Source organism: Aegilops tauschii, chromosome 2 (genome assembly GCF_002575655.3).
Source record: "Aegilops tauschii subsp. strangulata cultivar AL8/78 chromosome 2, Aet v6.0, whole genome shotgun sequence".
NCBI classification, from domain to species: Eukaryota; Viridiplantae; Streptophyta; class Magnoliopsida; order Poales; family Poaceae; genus Aegilops; species Aegilops tauschii.
Genome location: NC_053036.3, coordinates 524,770,639 through 524,790,816, shown reverse-complemented (window position 1 = coordinate 524,790,816; position 20,178 = coordinate 524,770,639). Strand labels below are relative to the sequence as shown.

At 45.4% G+C, this 20,178-nt stretch overlaps 1 pseudogene; it reads left to right on the top strand.

Moving 5' to 3' along the window:
* Positions 1-9,505: 9,505 nt before the first annotated feature.
* On the top strand, positions 9,506-19,538 carry LOC141041192 (uncharacterized; annotated as a pseudogene).
* The last annotated feature ends 640 nt before the right edge of the window (positions 19,539-20,178 follow it).

Sequence of the window (20,178 nt, the reverse complement as noted above, 5' to 3'; positions counted from 1 at the left end):
AATCACTGGGGACTTCTATTGTAGGAGCAAGGGAGGAAGTAGCTCTTGTGCGTCCTGTTTCAACAATGTTCTTCTTGTCACTCAAAGTTGAAACAAGATGGACCTTATCTTCCTGCAGTGAAGAAGAACGTTGTCCAATGACATTGTTTGATTTTTGTGCAGGCTGGGATACAGTGAGGCTCTTTGTGTTGGTTGAAGAGTTGTTGTGAGCGCTATCAGAATTGCTGGACCGTGCAGTAGTTGGTGACGTTTTCCCAACGTGATAAACAGGTGCTCCAAGTGTATCTGCTGAGATTGGATCAGTCAGTAATTGTTTGTCAACCGCAGAGTGCGAGGCTGATGTTTCTGTTGCAGTAGGTTTTGCTGTTTCCTCCAAGAGTTTTTCCAGTGGGCTTGTCAGAGAGTTGTGGTCTGCAGATCCTCCAACAGAATTTTGGGTTTCAATCGGTACAGAACATTCGGATGAATTTTCACCTGTCATTATAATTGCCTCGCTCTCCAGCATCTCGGATGTTGACACAAAGGGCTCATGGACCGGCAAGCCATCAAGGCAGTTGTGCAGATGGTTATGCACTTTGTCCAGATGAATCTTGGCTTGTTCATCAATGTCCTCTTTGTTGTGGTCGATCCTGTTCACTTCCAGTAGCAACTTAATCTGGGTTGATGATTTTAGGCGTGAAGATAGACGAATTTGGGACTGCTCTTTGTCGTACGGATTCTGGGATTCTGGGTCAGGGGTATCGCAGCAACCCTTTAAATTTTCCAGGGAGTATGATGTGGCGTGAAGGACACTGGTTGAGCCACTGCTGGAAGAACTTTGACTGCTTGTCGTGCTAGAACTTGGAAGCTGTAACGCCCCGGATTCGATGCGCCATGTGTCTTCCGTTTATTCGCCGTTGTTGCCATGTCTTTTGCTTGCATGTTGCATTTTGCCATGTCATCATCTGCATTTCATCTGCATGTTTTTCAAAACTTGCATCCGTTCGGGTCCTCCCAGTTCTTTCCGTTGTCCGTTCTGAGCCCAACCACACTCCCACACGCGCCCGTCGCCCCTCTCAGACCTTGTTTCGTGAGCGGGAGAAAAACGTTCTCGGAATGGGATGAAACTTGGCATGCGGTGTTGTTTTAGAGTAGGTAGACCGCCTGTCAATTTTCGTTCCATTTGGAGGTCGTTTGATGCCCCAACGGTTAACCGCGTAGCCCGAAACCCCTCTCTCTTTGCAGCCCAACACCCCTCCACCACAGCCCACTAACCCAGCAAAAACCCCTCCATGCTCTCCGCCGTTCGATCACGATTGTGTGGGCGAAAACCGCACCTCATTTGGACTCTCCTAACTCCCTCTACCTATAAATATGTGTGCCTCCCCGTTCAAACCGCAGATAAACCCTAGCTCCGTTCCTCCGCGCCGCCGGACGTGTCCGCCCGCCGCCGGACACGACCACCGCTACCTCACCTCGGCCAATCGCGCGCCGCCACCTCAGCTCCGCCGCCTCCCGCGCCCAACCAGGAGGCGACACGTCAGCGGCCGCCGACCCTCTCTCTCCCCCCACCGCGCCAGGCCTGCCGGGCCCGGATCGGGCCCGTGGGGCCCATCTCGCCACCGCCGCCCGCGAGCGCTGCCCTGCCAGAGCCGCCCTTGCCCCGCCGCCCGGCGCGCCTCGCCGCCCGCGCCGGCCCGCGCCTTCCGCCGCCGCCAGGTCGCCGGAGCCCCGCCGCCTCTCCGACGCCTCGCCGCCACCTCGTCGCGAAGCCGCCTCGCCCCGCGCCGGCCAGAGCCGAGCGTCACCGCCCCGGCGCCGCCGCCCCTCGCCCCGCGCCGCCCTCGCCGACCTCCTCCTCGCCTCGCCGGAGCCGAGCTCGGCGGAGCTCTACTCCGGCCGGATCCGGCCGGTGGGATCAGATCCACCCGCACGACGAACCAAACGGCCGCCTCGCCCCGCACCCCGCCGTCCCGCTCCGCCCGAACCCGCGTTGACTTTTTCCCGCGATGTGATTTTTCGTCCAAGTCTATGAAAACTCATGATATGTGTGCATCTTTGGACTGCTGTAACTTCTTGCACATAGCTCCGTTGCGTGTGTGTAATATATCAAAATGTTCATTGAGAGATGCTCTTCATTTATTCCATTGTTCCATGCTTGTTTGAGTTCATCTTGATGCCCTAATCATCGTTGCAAGAGTGCTATATGATGTTATCTGCTGCCTGTTAACAGAACTTGATGATTTGTCCTTTTCATTGCATTTTGAGTGTGCATCCTATGAGCATGAGCTCTACATGTGTTTTGAACTACATCATGCCATATTTACATGGGTTCTTGTCTTGTATTTTTGTAATCTATGTGGTGACTAGCACAAGCATGCAAAGTAGCCTCCATGATGTTGCTGATTTCTGTGACTGGTCATTTCTGCTAAGTCTGTAGCTGTAACATTGTGATGCTATGTAAACCTACTACTACCAGGAGTTCTATGCATAATCTGGAGATGTTCACGAAGGATATTTTGTTATAAATATTATGCTCTATCCATCCATGCCCTTGTTTGCATTTATAGTCTGCTGTAGCTTGTAGCAAACTTGCTCTCAAATTGCTAAATAATGTTGCTGTCAGTCTGTTAACATGAAGTTCAGTATTGCCATGTGTTTTGCTAGTGATCCATGCCCCCTATGACTATGATATTGCCATGTTTAGCTTCATAAATGTTCCTTCGTACTGTTGGTCACCTTTTAATGCCATTTAATGCTCTGTGGTGAGTGGTAAAAGCTCACCAACATGCCTACTTATCATTGTTCCTGCCATGTGCTGTTATTTTCACCAAGTCTGAATCTGCCATATCATTTGCCATGTTTGCATGGATCCTACCACCTTTTATGTTGATCTTTGGATTTAGTTCACTAGGGGAGTTTTGTTCTTTGTCTTTAGTATTAGCATGTCATGCTGTACTTTGCCATGATAGCTTGCTGGAACTTGTTGTTTGATAGCTCTAAACATTGCAACCTGATATTATTTCTGTCATGTCTAGTGAAATTCTGCTAAGTCTGTGAAACTGTTATTATTTGCAATCTTGACATGCCCTTTTGAGTATGGTCTAGTGATGTCTGGAGTTAGCTCACTGTTCATGTTTTGTATTTCTTTACCGGTACATCACGTCCATGCCTTTTTTTTTCATTTTGAGGTGCTGTAGCATGTTGTTTTGATACTTGCAAGATGCCTAGTTGCTGTTTTGGACAGCTTGTCCTTTAAACTTGTTTCATGTGTATGTATTGAACCGTTGCTCCGTTTTGAGTGTGCTCTATATGAAACTTGCTTAGTTTTGCATGTAGTTTCATGTTACCTTGTTGGGTCCATGTTTTGAATGTGTTTGCTTAATTTTTGAATGCATTTTGCATCAATGCCATGTTTAACTTGTTTTGCTCATATCTTCTAGGCCGTAGCTCCGAATTAAATGAACTTTATATGTAATTTGACTAAAATCTTGTGTAGATCATTTTGGTGCATCTTAACTTGCTGTTTAACAACTTGAACATAAGGTTTATTCAGATCTGGATAAATTTTGAAATTTGCATATGAGGACTTACCGGAATTGTCATATGTTGTTTCCGGCCTCATTTAAACTTGCTTTGATGTGTTGCTCTTGTATGCATCATCTCTTGCCATGCGTAGCCTCATGTAGCCTTGTCATGCATCATACTTGATTGAGCATCATGCCTTGTTCATGTGTGGTGTGTTTACCATGTTGTGTGCTTCTTCTCGATAGTTCCCGTTTCGTTGCGATCATGAGGATTCGTTCGTCTATGCTTGGTTCGTCTTCGTGGCTTCATCTTCTTCATGGACTCGTTCTTCTTCCTAGCGGGATTTCAGGCAAGATGACCGTTACCCTGGATCTCACTACTATCATTGCTATGCTAGTTGCTTCGTTCTATCGTTATGCTGCGCTACCTATCAATTGCTCTTCAAGCCTCCCAAATTGCCATGAACCTCTAACCTTTGTAACCCTTCCTAGCAAACCGTTGTTTGGCTATGTTACCGCTTTTGCTCAGCCCCTCTTATAGCGTTGCTAGTTGCAGGTGAAGATGAAGAAGTTTGTTCCATGATTGGATATCATGAACTTTGTTGGGATATCACAATATCTATTATTTAATTAATGCATCTATATACTTGGTAAAGGGTGGAAGGTTCGGCCTTATGCCTGGTGTTTTGTTCCATTCTTGCCGCCCTAGTTTCCGTCATACCGGTGTTATGTTCCTTGATTTTGCATTCCTAATGCGGTTGGGTGTTATGGGGACCCCTTGACAGTTCGCTTTGAATAAAACTCCTCCAGCAAGGCCCAACCTCGGTTTTAACATTTGCCACCTAAGCCTTTTTCCCTGGGGAGTCGCGCTCCCGAGGGTCATCTTTATTTTACCCCCCCGGGCCAGTTCTCCTATGAGTGTTGGTCCAAACTAGAGCACCGTGCGGGACCGTCCCTTGGCAACTTGGGTTACGTTGGTACCTGTACGCTTCGCTCATCCGGTGTGCCCTGAGAACGAGATATGTGCAGCTCCTATCGGGATTTGTCGGCACAGTCGGGTGGTCTTGCTGGTCTTGTTTTTCCATTGTCGAAATGTCTTGTAAACCGGGATTCCGAGACTGATCGGGTCTTCCCGGGAGAAGGAATATCCTTCGTTGACCGTGAGAGCTTATAATGGGCTAAGTTGGGACACCCCTGTAGGGTATTATCTTTCAAAAGCCGTGCCCGCGGTTATGTGGCAGATGGGAATTTGTTAATGTCCGGTTGTAGAGAACTTGACACTTGACTTAAATAAAACGCATCAACCGCGTGTGTAACCGTGATGGTCTCTTTTTGGCGGAGTCCGGGAAGTGAACACGGTTTTTGGGGTTATGTTTGATGTAAGTAGGAGTTCAGGATCACTTCTTGATCATTGCTAGTTTCACGACCGTTCCGTTGCTTCTCTTCTCGCTCTTATTTGCATATGTTAGCCACCATACATGCTTAGTCGCTGCTGCAACCTCACCACTTTACCCCTTCCTTACCCATTAAGCTTTGCTAGTCTTGATACCCATGGTAATGGGATTGCTGAGTCCTCGTGGCTCACAGATTACTAAAACAACAGTTGCAGGTACAGGTTTTGCGATGATCAGGACGCGAGAGCGATGTTGCTTGTTTTGGAGTTCTTCTTCTGCTTCTTCTTCGATCAGGGGATAGGTTCCAGGTCGGCAGCCTGGGCTAGCAGGGTGGATGTCGTTTGAGTTTCTGTTTGTGTTTCATCCGTAGTCGGATGTTGACCTTATGTATGATGTATTGGTGTATTCTTGGGGCGTTTGTGCCTTTTGTATGTATCCCCATCTTTTATGTAATGTTGATGTAATGATATCCACCTTGCAAAAGCGTTTCAATATGCGGGTCTATCCTTGGTGGGACCTTCGAGTTCCTCTCGGATAGGGTCGCATATTGGGCGTGACAGAAGCGTAGAATATGTTGAAGGGAGTGATGAAAAAGTTTCTTTTTCATTTGAGTTGTCCTGTTGCAAGTTACAATAAACGCCCTGGTCTCTGGTCTTGGTTTCTTTTGCACTAAGATCCCTACCAAGTGAAAGGAGCTTCTCCAACTTCTGCTCGAGAACTGGTTGAAACCGCGAGAAAAGTTCTGTGTACATTTCATTGATAACTTTGACAATTTTCATCTTGGCCTGGAATTGAAAGATTTATTAACACCGAGAATGAAAAGAAGTTATTAATACTGAAAATGAAAAATATCTTGTGAACTACTGTACGTTGTGTCAATAATTGCAGAAAGAGCATGGAATAATGTGCGCAGAAGGACACATGGTGTGCTGCGGGAAGCGTGGCTAACAAAGTCCATGAATCATGGTGAACACATTCCTTGAAAGAGCACAGTCGACCTACCTTACGAAGCATGGTTGATCTACCGTCGTAGGGAAGCTGTGCTATATTTAACACAAAGGCACAGCTAACGTACTATAGGAAGCACTTCTATATTTAACACAAAGGCACAGTTAACGTACTATAGGAAGCACTTGTAGTTTTAACACAAAAAGCACAGATGACGTACTATAGGGAGCACTTCTATATTTAACACAAAGGCACAATTAACGTTCTATAGGAAGTACCTGTAGTTTTAACACAAAAAGCACAGGTAACGTACTATAGAGAGCACTTCTATATTTAACGCAAAGGCACATCTAATCTATTATAGGAAGCACTTCTAGTTTTAACACAAAAGCACAGCTAACGTACTATAGGAAGCACTGTTAGTTTTAACGCAAAGGCACGGGTAACGTATTATATGAAAGCACTTCTAGTTTTAACACAAAAACTAACGTACTATAGGAAGCACTGTTAGTTTTAACTCAAAGGCACGGCTAACGTATTATAGGAAGCACTTCTAGTTTTAACACCAAAGCACAGCTAACGTACTATAGGAGGCACTTGTATATCTAACACAAATGCACAGTTAACGTAGTATAGGAAGCACTTTTATATTTAACACAAAAGCACGGCTAACATATTATAGGAAGCAGTTCTGGTTTTAACACAAAAGCACAGATAACGTCCTATAGGAAGCACTTCTGGTTTTAACACAAAGGCACAGATAACATCCTATAGGAAGCACTTTTATATTTAACACAAAAGCACAGCTAACGTACTATAGGAAGCACTTCTATATTTAACACAAAAGTACGGCTAACGTCCTATAGGAAGCACTTCTGGTTTTAACATAAAGGCACAGCTAAGCTACTATAGGAAGCACTTTTATATTTAACACAAAAGCACAGCTAACGTACTATAGGAAGCACTTCTGGTTTTAACACAAAAGCAGAGCTAACGTCTTATAGGAAGCACATCTGGTTTTAACACAAAAGCACAGCGAACGTACTATAGGAAACTGTCTGGATGAACACAATAGGACATGTATCTGTTTCATAAAAACTTAGGGAACATCATTTCAAACATAAAATCAGGTGCAGAAGCTGGAAATCACTTACGGAACAAAGTTTTTCTTGAGGCACAAATTCTTCTATGTAGGCTTCTAGTCTGGGACTCATTTGGAAAAATGGTGCCTGAAAGCCAGGCGGTGGTTGGAAGGCATGCGCCTAATGTCTTTCAGCTGCCATGTGGAAGGAAAGAATTACAGTCAAGTCAAATTAATACATGGCAGCTAAGTCATTATGTTGAGTCGAAAAGTTCGCCAAAGGAAAATGATGAAAAGTTGACTCACCGTGTGTTTCCCAAAAATTCCGTCCTCTGTTGAAAGGCTGTCTATGTTAGCATAATTCTTAATGGCCTCTGTGTCCCACATGACAAGTCTTGCAGGAGTGTCAGGTTCCAGGTCCATAATCTTCGTATCCAGGTACTCAAAATACGTTATCTACAAGTGGGGAAGAGGTAAAAATTAATCATGTTCTTGTAGCTGCTTGTGGGTATAAATAAGTGTACAAGTTAGTGAACGAACCACTGGAATCAGGAGGCAGCCACACAGGGCGCCTGCAAATCCTTTGTCCTTGAAGGTCTGGAGTGATGTCACCAGTTTCTCTGTGACAACATTGGACCAATCATATGATGATATGTTACTTGCTGGTCCTTCTAGAGCGGCTAAATAGTCGGGGCTAACGAAATCATATGTCGTTGGGCATAGAAATACCGCTGTTGCAAACATCACGAAAACCCGTTGAAACACTTCTCCTGTCAGCTCTGGGGTTATGAGATCAGTTAACTCTCTGATGTTTGGAGCGTGCCCAGCACACCGAGTTTCAGACTTAACCTGACATCTGAAAGCTTCTGAGCATTTTCTAGGGATAATCTGCCCGCCCAGTGGAATTCCTAAGATCCGGTGCACGGTGTACGAGTTGATAAGGAATCTGTATCCACTAGGCAGTATGAAACACCTGGAAGGGCAATCAAAGTAGCGGACAAGCCAGCAAACGAAACACCTTGGAAGCTCGCGACAGCACATATCTAGAAGGTATCCAAAACCAATATCTCTGACAAGCTGTTTTTGTGGTTCTGTTAGCTTTTCACAGACAGAAATGAATTTCTGGAAGCTAAGTTTTGTGCTGAACTCTTCTTCGTATTCACCCATTGCAGCAGCTCTGTGGACAAAGATAAGAAATGACCTTTAGCAAATGTATTGTTGAACCACATGCTTTTCTGGCAGAAGCTTACATATAAATGCCGAGTCAGCAAAACAGAGATAAATATTTAAGTCGTGATTAAAAATGCAGCTAGAATGAGAGGCATTGATTTCCAAAGAAATTTCAACGACACACACGAGATGCATGATAAAAAACACCTACTTCGAGGCAGCAAGCTGCTTCTTTGTCCTGTACTCCTCAACAAGCTTTTTGTGCGCTGCACGTTTTAACTCGATCCTTAGTCTCTCTGTCTCTAGTTGGTCATGAACCATGAAATCTTGGGTGACAATCTCCGTGCCATCGACAGACTGAGACTGAGTCTTCGACAGCTGTGGGGTGGAGTCCATCTCATCGAACTCTACATAAGAGGTCATGAGACGTCATCGTTACCAGGTCAGCTATGTAAGACAGTTGTTAGCACTGCATGTGAGACCATCATCAACAGGTTGGTTAGCTAAGACGGGTTCTAACTCTGAGTTAGTAACTACTTTGCAAAAACAGACGTAAATCCTTTGGATCTCTGCTATAGATTGCGGATCTATACAAATAATTTGACCTGTCTCTAATTGGTTAGCTAAGACGAGTGCTTAAGTTTTGCATGGCTGGAGATATAACTCAAGTTAGCAAAACCACAGCGCAAGCATGAAGTTGGCATGGTTAAAGTGAGGTTAGCTGAGTCCTAATTTTAAATCCATAACCCCTCTGCTGTTAACACGGCGCAACAGTTTGAGCACGGACCAGCTGAAGATAATTGGATACGAAACCGATATTCAAATCGCGCCCCACCTGCTGTGTTGCGCACATGCGGTGTGTACGTAGCCCGCGGAATTTCTAGCACCGGTAATTTTTTTGTTCAAACGTTGAATCGGTGGCATAATCATGGTGATGATGCAATGGATTACTTGAACAGGAGATCCGCGGCGAGTGAGATGAAGGAGACCGATAATTTTTCAGTGACGAGCGAACTCTGCGGAGGGATCAGGACTGGCTTTCCTTTGGAGAGCTCGCCTGTCGCCACCGATGCTAGATGGAGAGAGATCTGGAACTCATCTGCGGACGACCCCACAGGTTAGTCAAATACTTGGGGAACTATTTGAGAGCCCACATGTCAGTATGAGTTTGAAGTCCACCTACCACATTTTCTCACCTCAGATGGAGGTACTCCTCGTAGGACTCATATAAGGCCGACCCCACAAGTTAGTGAGAGACTTAGAGGAATTAGTAACTGAGAGCCCACTTGTCAGTGTCGGCGACGGTCAAGTGAAGTCGACCTACCACATCTCGTCACGCCCAAGAAACATGCCCATCTCTCATGCGTCACAAAACTCACCCCACCTATCAGGTTATTCTTCTCCTGCACGCAAAAAAATGAAGTAGCCTCTCTCTTTCTTTCTTTCTTTCTCTCTCCCTCTCTCTTTCTCTTTTCTCTCTCTCCGAGATTCAAAATCATTGAAGGGGATCGCTAACAAACTGCAGGGAAGCAGATCCCCCCACAATTTAGAAAGGTGTGACTTCCGAACAATCAGCGCATAAGATTCGGCAATCAAAGGTTAGTAAAAAATTTATCAACGCACCTTTTGCGTGGCGATTCCTGATACTCGAGATTCAATTCGTTGATGAATTTGTTGTGGTCGGGATTCATAGAATAAAACTGTTTAGTTTTACACTGTAGCTTTGATTTGAGTTTGTTTTTTGTTTTGTATCCTCTCGTCCTTGTAATACGAGGTTGTTACTTTTGTTAGGTTTCATGGTTATCTTTGTGTTAAGTGTTGCACGAGAAAATTAGCATCAGAGGATCTCACTTTGGTTGAGGTTCTAGTTTAATTAAAAATTAATGTATGTATGTATTTATATATGTTAATTATATAGAACTAAAAATATATCTCTGTTGATATCGACTTCGAAAAGTTTCAACACTGATACTGCAGGTTTATAACCTTTATATTTATTACGTCTCTTTTTCGGGGCAGATGTTCAGGAGTGCGTCATCTAGTCAGGACAACAGGGACGGTCGGTCTTTGAACGACATCGGCAAGGATTATGGGAGGCAGGTAATAGTAAGGCAGTTGAACATTAGTGTTTGGTCTTTTATTTCTGGGACGTTTGCTGTCAAGGTGTCACCACTGAGCAAATAGTAGATCATTAACAACAACAAAAATGATTTATATATCCTGGATGAATGCTGTAATATCTGTTTATCCTGTGCATCTACTCTGCAGTTGAGTATCGAGAGGTGGAAAAAAAATTACTACAAAACGAGAAGAAGATCAAGGATGCAGATGCTATCAAACACACACATGCCATGCGGGCTGGAATAATTGCAGTCAAGAGTGAGATACAAGTTCTTGGCAAACGCCCCAAGCAGGAGCATGGTGTGCAACAGACACCTGCCAAGAGGAGCATTCTAAGCAGCAGAGACTCCACTAACCAGATTGTGCAGGTAACGACGAAAACTTCAAACGCTGGTTTTAACGTACGTGGAAGTTTTAGTCGCATGTGCCTCTAATTATTTTTTGGTTTGAAGACACAGATGCCCACAAAGGCGCAGAACGGATGTTGTGACGGCCCAGCGTTTGTAGGCGGTCATAATGAAGAGGTGCAGGGTAACAGAATTTCCTTTGATGCAAGCAGAAGGATCATTTGCAACAAAAGCATTGGTGTTCAAGGATTTGGTACGGTTTGCACAAGGAAGAAGAGCCCAGCGACAAAATAAAACATAGGAGCAATAAGCTCTACCATACAGCAGCATCAGAAAGCAATACAGGTGACAGCATATACGAACGTGCAACAACATTTAAAGCAAATGTATATTTTTTGTGAGCAATTTTTTCTTTGTTTTCGTCTGGTATATTTAAATTGCAGTATCTTCCACACGCAGGTGTACGAGGAAGGAAGCAAGTATCGCGGTAGTCCACGAATCGATGAAAACATAAGGCAAGGTCCTTTGAAAGGATCACCTGTGGCGTTCAACATGAGGGGTCCTTCCAAAGGATCTCCGATGGCATTCAAAATCGTCAGCGAAATCACCAATGCACGGAGGTTGTCGCCAAGATTTGCTGGACAAGAGAGGCATGGGAAAACAAAGGTGATGTCGGAACTATGCTTTTTCAATTCAACACACAAAAAGTTTTATGGGAGAACAGGGTAAAGTGGAAAACAGGAGGACGGCTGTCCGTCTTGTACGGCTGTATGTGCAGTTGTTCTTTTATATAGGATGTTGTTGTGCCTCTCCGGTTGTATGGTGTAAACAGAAGCACACCTGTGCCTCTTTGTGCAGATGTGTGTGTAGCATGGTCACATTCGTGATGTGAACAGTGCCTCTGGTGTACCGCTTATACTCGGTGAAGAGGCACGGGTCTGGTTTTGGTATACCAGATCAGCCCTGATGAGTCATATAAATCTTTTGTTTAGAAGTTAAAAAAAATGCATATGCTGCTCTGGACACCTAATTCTGTTTCTTGCCATGTGTTCAGGATTTGGCGGAGGGGATAACAGATGAGGGAAAGAAATATAATAGTTCTCCATCCATTTCAAAGGAAACGCAACGTTCACAGCAGCAAGTAGCGTACAGCGCCAGCACGGATTGCATGGTAGAAGCAGCACAGTCGCTTGGTTGCACGAGTGCCGGAGAAACAGGGAGCAGCATTGCACAATGCAACATTGGAGAGGCAGACTCATTTATGGATTTGGCCGTGCCATGCAGAAACGACGCTGCTGCGTGTGACAAACAATAGAGCAGCAGCAGCTCCGCTGTAAGTGGACCTGTGGCTGGCGATGAGACTGATGTCGTCAGAAGTGAATGCGATCAGACGAACGAAGACACGGTAGACAGAATCATCATGGCACCGCCGACCATTGTAGAGAAAGAAATGGACGACATGTTTAAAGAAGGCATATACCCAACGATTCAGGAGGTCACCGAAGCGTTCGAACCATAGGGTGGTATGGTATTCGGATCATTGGATGAGTGCTTTTTGTTTTTCTGCAGATATGCTAGAAAGGTTGGCTTTGCTGCCAAGCGATCAACGAGCAGAAGATCGACATATGATCAGCAGCTTGACAAGCAGGTGTTTCAGTGCACCAAGGAAGGGCAGAATAAAACAACTGAGAGACATGTTAAGGAGAGAAGGAGCAACTGCTTGATCCGGACAAGCTGCCCAGTCCAAATAACAGCCAAGAGGGATACATATAGGAGGAAATGGTACCTGAAGAACATTCGTTTAGAGCACAACCACCAGCTTCACCCATCTGATTGGATGCTGAAGTTCATGAGATGCTATAAGAAGATGACACCTCAGGAGAAATTCTTTATACAAGTGCTGCAGAAGGCGAGGTTAGAACCAAGGAAGGTTATGCAGATTTTTACTGCCATGGGGAAACCGAGGCGAGAAATTATGTTCGACACGATTGACATAAGCAACATTGCATGCCGGGATAGGGATGGAGAGCGCGGCACTGATATCGCAGACACCATGAAAATGTTTGCTGATATGCAGAGGCGGAGGCCGGGATTCCACCATGTGGAAGAGACAGAGAACAATGTAGTGCGCAGCCTGTTCTGGACAGATTCCTTGTGTAAGATGAATTATGATCTATATGGAGATTTCGTTTTGACACCACATTCTCTACGAATATATATGGCTTGCCATTTGCACCAATTATAGGTGTCGACAACCATGGGTCGGCCGTCCTGTTTGGAGTAGGCCTTTTGAAGGATGAGAAAATAGGGTCATTCAAGTGGCTCCTAAGCACGTTTGTCGAGGCAATGGGAGGTAAAGAGCCGAAATACATAATAACAGACCAGGACCAGGCGATGAAGACTGCAATAAAGGAAGCTCTTCCGAGGACGAGGCACAGGTTCTGCTGGTGGCATATTAGGAAGAACCTGAAGGAAAATAACGCAGCAGTGTTTGCGCAGCACCCAGGGATGTCTGATGATATATTTCGAATCGTCAAAAACTCACTAGATCAAGACGAGTTTGAGCGTGCCTGGAAACCAGCAATTTCTCTGCACAAGGCGGAAGGCAACAAACACCTGAACACGCTATGGGAACTCCGAAATTTTTGGGTGCCGGCCTACTTCAAGGACTGTTTCTATCCTTTCTTGTCAACAACCACTCGCAGTGAGAGCACAAATTTGATGTGGAAGAATTACGTCGACCACAGGGACACTATAAAAAGGTTTGTTAATGCGTATCACACGATTCAGCAAAATTGCCTCGCCACGCTTGACAAGAAAAGACACCGAACAGAAGAGAAGGCGCCATCACTAGAGACGGGTTTTCCGATTGAAAGACAAGCAAGTCAAGTATACACGAATGAAATTTTCAGGAAATTCCAGCTGGAGCTACGGAACCGGACTTACTTCAAGTGCTCTGACCTGGCAATGGGGAGGTAGTATTAAAAAAAAGATTATTGAGCCTCGAGAAAAAGTGTGGAAACCATATCCGGACGAGGAATTTGACAGGTCTGAGTTCAGGGTAGATGTGGATGAGCAAAAAGAAATATACAGTTGCAGCTGCAAGAAAATGAGTAGGGATGGCATTCAGTGCTGCCATGTGCTTAAGGTGATGGACCAAACAGGCATGATCGATCAACTTCCAAAATCCTTTGTCATCCCCAGATGGACCAGGAATCTATCAGAGAGTCTGAAAGTTCTGTCTACAAGTCAAGGTGATAGCATGACCATACAAGACGATGGAACTATGAGATTCGGCCTCGCTTACGCTGAGTTGTCGGATATCTGTTCAAATGCTTGCAGAAAAGAGAAGGCATACCGTGTGCTGCGTGAGTGTACGGTAGATATGAAAATAAAAGTCATGGCGGCACTTGCCGAGGAACCAGACACAGGCATTCTTGCCGAAACTCTCAAGAACCCTCCCATGAGTGGCTCAAAGGGTACGAAAAAAGGAGATCGAATCAAAGCTGGTTCTGAGAAGAAAGGAAAAGGCAACAAAGCCGCATCCAAGTGCGGCCGTTGTGGAGTAAAGGGTCACAGGAAAACAAACTGCCCGGATAACCCAGAAGTCCAGGAGAGGATGAGGATTGAAGAGGAAAAGAGGAAATCGCAGCAGGAGAAGAGGGCAAGGTCAATGAAATGGCCGACAACACCGACAACACCATCGGGGACATCAAATGGCTCAGGACAATGCACTCCAAGCCCAGGAGGAAGACGTCAGACGCCAGCAACTCCAACGACGCCACTGACAGCAGGGAGCATTTACCAAAGTCTTGCATCTACGCCAGAATCAAACATCACACAAGCCAGGCACACAGAATGCGTACAGGGAAGCCCGAGACAAGGCACGGAATCTGCGTAGTCCATTTTCAGAAAGGAAAGGTCTGAGTGGAGACTTTTTTGGTACCGGAGAACAGTACGAATAGAAAAATTAAAAGGTAATAATGCAGCTTAAACAGGACGTAAGCAAAAAATAGTGATGACCGCAATCTTTCGCTTTGTTTTTATGTATGAATATTAATTTTACACGTAAATAGGTTGAATAGCTACGCAGAAGGGTGGGGTTGCACAAGGGTCGAGAAGGAAGAATGGATCGCTAAACATTCAAAAACAAGGCCGCACATGGAGCGATGAAATAGCAAGCAATTGGTGGGGAGGGCGGGCGGTTGTCGATTGTTTATTTTCTTGTGCTGTGGTTATAAGAACGGCTTGTAAGTTAATTTGCTGCAGTTATAGAAACAAAACAAATTTAAATAAGAACGCCTTTTGCTTCTTTATGTATTTTTTACTCGGCGGACAAAAATATCAGAGGCACAGGTTTCCTTGTTATTTTCCGCAGCCGCGTCGATTTCTGAACGTGGATGTTGTAAGCATACAAGCATGCTTCTCTGCTGCGTGACAGAGAGATAAAAATAACCTAAGGGCACAGGCAGCCACGTTCATGCCACCGGTGAGTGTTCAACCGTGACTCTCACGGTTGCATGGTCACGCCCGCCGTTATGGAACGAAAACGTTTTTAAGCACAGAATCTAGGTCGTGCTTCTGGGGCTGCATAACCGTGGCTTTCGTGGTAACTGGGCCTCGCCTGTTCTAATGCATGTTCTTCTGTTATGAATGCATGACTGTAAGTAATTCAAATAACCGTGCTTGTGATGCGTGTCCAACCGTGCCTCATGTGCCTTCATGCGATGCTTCTGTGATGCAAAGATTTCAAACACAACGGGTCACGGTTGTGTTTGCGTTTCTGTTTTACAAATGGACATAGTGCCTGGCAGTAGGTTCACGGCGTTTGCCGTGGGAGAATCACGTCTTTACATGCTACTAAAGCATGTGGAATCACGGCCGTGCCTGTGTGTGGCATGTAGAATAGTGCTTTGCAGTGCCGAAGGCAGGACCGTGTGTCTCGTTCTTGAAAAGCCGTGGTTCTGCATCACTTCATTCACTTGGTTTTGTCCGCGTTTTAGCAGAATCATCTGCAAAGCAGAGGCACGACCTTGAATCTTCTAGTGACTTAATTGTAACATGCACGTTGGGTTTCCGCAATTAACGCATGAACGCGACTCCACGTAAAACACAAGCATGCCTCCCTGAGCATATTTACCGTGCCACTCCTGGTTATAGAGCAACGGATGCATTTGGAGCACAAAGAGACACGAAGGTGACCTCTGACTTGAAACACTGACACACTTGACGGTTCGTGCATTTGAGTTAAAATCTTACAACGAAAACAATTGTAACACGGACAGTCATCCGATTCTATTAGGTTTCCGTAATAATCGCACCATCGTGACTCCGGGTAAGAATAAACCATGCCTCTCCACCGACTCATTATGAATACAATTAGAAAACCTCTGTGCGTGACTCTATGTAATTAGAAGACCTTTGAGGGCTTTATGCCCGTGCTTGTGACCCTTGACACTAAAACACAGAGTAAACGCCCGTGCCTCTATGCTGTATGCACATGCTTATGCCCGTACAAGGAAATACGCTTTTAAAAACAGGGTCTCTCGTATAGGCCATTCCGTGCCTCACAGAGTAAACGCCCGTGTCTGTACGTAAGACAAAGGTTAGCGTGACTCTATGTAATACCATCGACCATGCCTTTACGCGCTTCATGCCCGTGCCTGTGATAATTTTGGTCCCGCGTAAAACGCAAGCATGCCTCTCTGGGCCTCCATACCGTGCCTCTCCTGGTGTTAGAGTCAACGGAATCATCTGGAACACAAAGAGACACGAAGGTAGACACAAACTGTTCTACATGCCTATGTGGCATGTAGAACAGTGCGTCACAATGCCAAAGGCAGGACCGTGTGTCTGGTACGTGACAATGCCAAGCCGTACCGTGTGTTTGGTACGTGACAAGCCGTGACAGGAGCGTTTCAGCAGAATCATTTGCAAAGCAGAGGCACGGCCTTGAATCTTCTATTGACTTAAATGTGAACGTGTCCGTGGAAAATTTTGTTGCTCGTAGAGGCAAGATGACTGTAGAACCGTGCTTCCGGCGTCAAACAGATTCTTCTATTGAATGTGTGCCGTAAATAATTAAAACACGGACGGGCACGCCCGTGCCTGGTCTGCGTGTGCAACAGTGCATCTCGTACCTTGAAAGCCATGGTTCTATTTAATGTTTCAAGCAGTCACCTACCATTGACTTGCTACGAGTAGTACTTAACCCAGGCCCCCCTGTCAGAAAGAAAAATAGAAGAAGTAATTAATCTGGACCCCTCCGCTCCCCGTCGTGGGTATTTAAGCCGTCTCGTGGATTGACAGGCTGTAATCCATTTCTCCAGATCCACCTCAGTGAGCACTGGTCGTGGGCGGCTCCACCCCAGCAACGGAGGTGGAGATGGAAAGCGCTGCTCGTAGCATCAAGAGGTCGAGAGTGGCGCCACCGGTGACGCCGCATTCTGGTGGTGTGTTGGTCGTCGGAGGGGATGGAAGCGGCGACCGTGCTCCCTCCCGATCCGATGAGGAAGAAGAGTGATGTCGTGCGGACCACATCAGCGATCTCGCCGACGGTGTCCTAGGTGAGATCATCTCTCGTCTTCCCATCAAGGATGGCATCCGTACTCGAATCCTCGCACGTCGCTGGCGTCCTTTGTGGCCCATCGCTCCTCTGAATCTCGACTGCCGCGAGATCTCTAACTCTCGTCTTTTTAACGATGGTGAAAAATTTCATATCGAGACCATATCTCATCTGTGCGCCTTCACCAAGGAGCCCGTTCGCAAATGCTATTCCGGAACGCGGCTCTGTTGAAATCCTGTTGTCAGTCTTCCGGAATCCATTCTGTCCGGCCATGCTGGCACGGTTAGCCGCCTCTCTATTCCGGCGTGCTACCTACAGTGCAGGCCCTCCACCGTTGATGCATGGCTCCGATCCTGGAAGTTGAACAATATGCAGGTTCTTGAGTTCTACTACCTCTTCCCAGAATTTCTGACGCAAGAGGTAACTCTATTGGACCTATGCACTTCAACTACGCCCTCGGCACCGGAGTCCGTGTTTCGGTTTTCCTCCTCTCTCCACACCCTCGGCTTTGCTCTTTGCCAAATACCAGACAATTACGTAGGGACACTTAAGCTACCACTGGTGAAAAGACTCTCGCTTGTGGCTGTTGATATATCAGACGCGTCGCTGCAAAGCATAATCCACTCTAGTTGCCCTGCACTTGAGTCTCTCTTTCTTGTTTGCAATAGAGGAGGTCGTCGCGTCACAATAAACTCGTCTAACCTTGTAAGCATTGGCATTTGTTGTCCACACGGAGAACTCATTGTTGAGGATGCCCCTTTGCTTCGACGGTTGATTGTTGATTGTCTGGTTGACGACTGTTCGATAATCGTTGTCTCTGCACCTAAACTGGAGACGTTGGGTGAATTCGTGTTTGTGTCTCCCTCGAAGTGTCTTGAGGTACTGACTTTCCTTAATACTGGTACAGAGCTATACTTGTTCCGATGTTTGTTCTACTAATTTGATGGTCTATGTTCTATTCTTCATGTAGAGTCAGGACTTGGAGGTAACCGCTGTCTCTGCGTCTGAACCGTATCCATGTTGTCTCACGTGTCTTGAGGTATTGAGTTTTTATGATACTTCCATCTTAACTTTATTTGTGAGGAAACAAGTTTTATTTCATCCAACCTTTATGCTATTAGTTTTGTGATCCATCTTCTGTTAATTTTCATCAAGGGTTTGAAGGCAGTCAGTCTAACAACAATGTGTCAATCTGTTAAGACCTTGCTTATCTACATGTATTATAAGGTGGACACCGTCATTGAATTGCTGCAATGCTTTCCAAAACTGGAGAACTTGTTTGTCGAGGTGATGATCTTCAAAAATTTGCATTATGTAGTACTCGTTCCTTTTTGAAATGCTTGTCTTAATTTTGACTGAAATTGATGCACCCGTATCTACACATGATTTATTGTTGTATACATCCATACATAGATAAGTATATGTCTAACTTCTTGTTACGGAGGTGGTAGAACTAATTGTTGCATTTGGTTTTTTGATGGTCTGTATCTCTTTTTATAGACGCTAAGTATTTTCAACCTATCATTTATATTTTAGGGATCGTTGCTTTCTCATGGTGAAAAAAACAAATGGCGTCGTAAGTACCGGCAGTTTCTCAAAGATCACGACGTTTGTCTGAAGATAGTATCGATGGAAGATTATGTTCGCTTCGGGAGTTACACTGAATTTGTGATGTTCTTTGTTCTTAGTGCAAAGGATCTGGAGACCAGGACCATTAAGTTTACCTCCCCTCCCGCAGAGTTCACGGGAGTATTTTGTGAAAAGCAACAAAGGGTTCTGGAGTGGCATAGAAGGGCTTCTAAACGTGCACATCTTAGATTATCATCAAGTTGCAGCCACGCGCGTCCGCATTTAAGAATGAGGAGTGTTGAATACCTGGATTTGACGGTTCCGTTCAGGTGTGGATGCTGAAACCAGGCCTTGTGTTAGTTGTCCAGGTGTATGGAGTTATTTGTTGTTGCATTCTCTTGAGCTTGGGTTTTATGTAAACTTTATCAGAGAACCGTTGTAGTCTTTGCACCGTGTGTAGGCTTGTCTGTTTTTTGTGTTGCGTGCAGCCATGAAGGAAATGTGTGATTTTGCGGCTTTTGTACGGGCCGAAGGACCATAAAATGCTGTCGCACCAAGGTTAAGAGACATAAAGTAGTTTTAATTTTTCAGTGGAGAAATGCTCGCTGTACGTGTAATCGTACCTGTGTTGTATGTACGACGGTGCCTGTCGTATGTACCTGTCATGCACAGAATGGATGCACATCCGTGCCTGTGTTGCAGGTAGAGGAGTGCTTCTCGTATGTACCTGCCATACACACTGAGGAGCTGCAGTTGAGCCTTGCACTGATGGAGCTGCATTTGAGCCGCTGCACTGTTTCTGGTACTCGTACTGTGGTTATAAAAAACGGCTTGTAAGTTTATTTGGTGCAGTTGTAGAAACAAAGCAAATGTAAGCTTAACAGATTTTGCTTGTTTAGGTATTTTTATTACTTAGCTAGGAAAATATTATAAGGGCGATAGGTTTGTTTGTAAATGTTTGCAACCCTTTCTTTATGAAGTTGGATGTTGTAAGCATACAAGCATGCTTCTCTGCTGCGTGACAGAGAGATAAAAATAACCGAATGGCACAGGCAGCCACGGCCATGCCACTGGTCAGTGTTCAACCGTGACTCTCACGGTTGCATGGTAAATGCACGGAAGTGACTCTATGTAATACCACACCATGCCCCGCGTGTTTACGTTTGAACGAGTCGACGGGATCGTTCAGAAGACAGACACAAGTTAACATGACTCTATATAATACCGCACGATGCCTTTGTGTGCTTCCCACCTGTGCTTCCGGCGTGGAACATATTCTTTTAATGTATGTATGTGTCGTAAAAAATTAAAACTTGGAGGGGCACACCGTTCCTGGTCTGCGTGTTCAACAGTGCATATTGTATAATCAAAGCTGTGACTGTTCAACAGTGCATCTGTACAACCATGCTTTCACCTTGTCGTGGCATCGTGACGTTCGTTCTCTGCCTGAAAAATGTGCCTTCCACAGCCGTCCTAC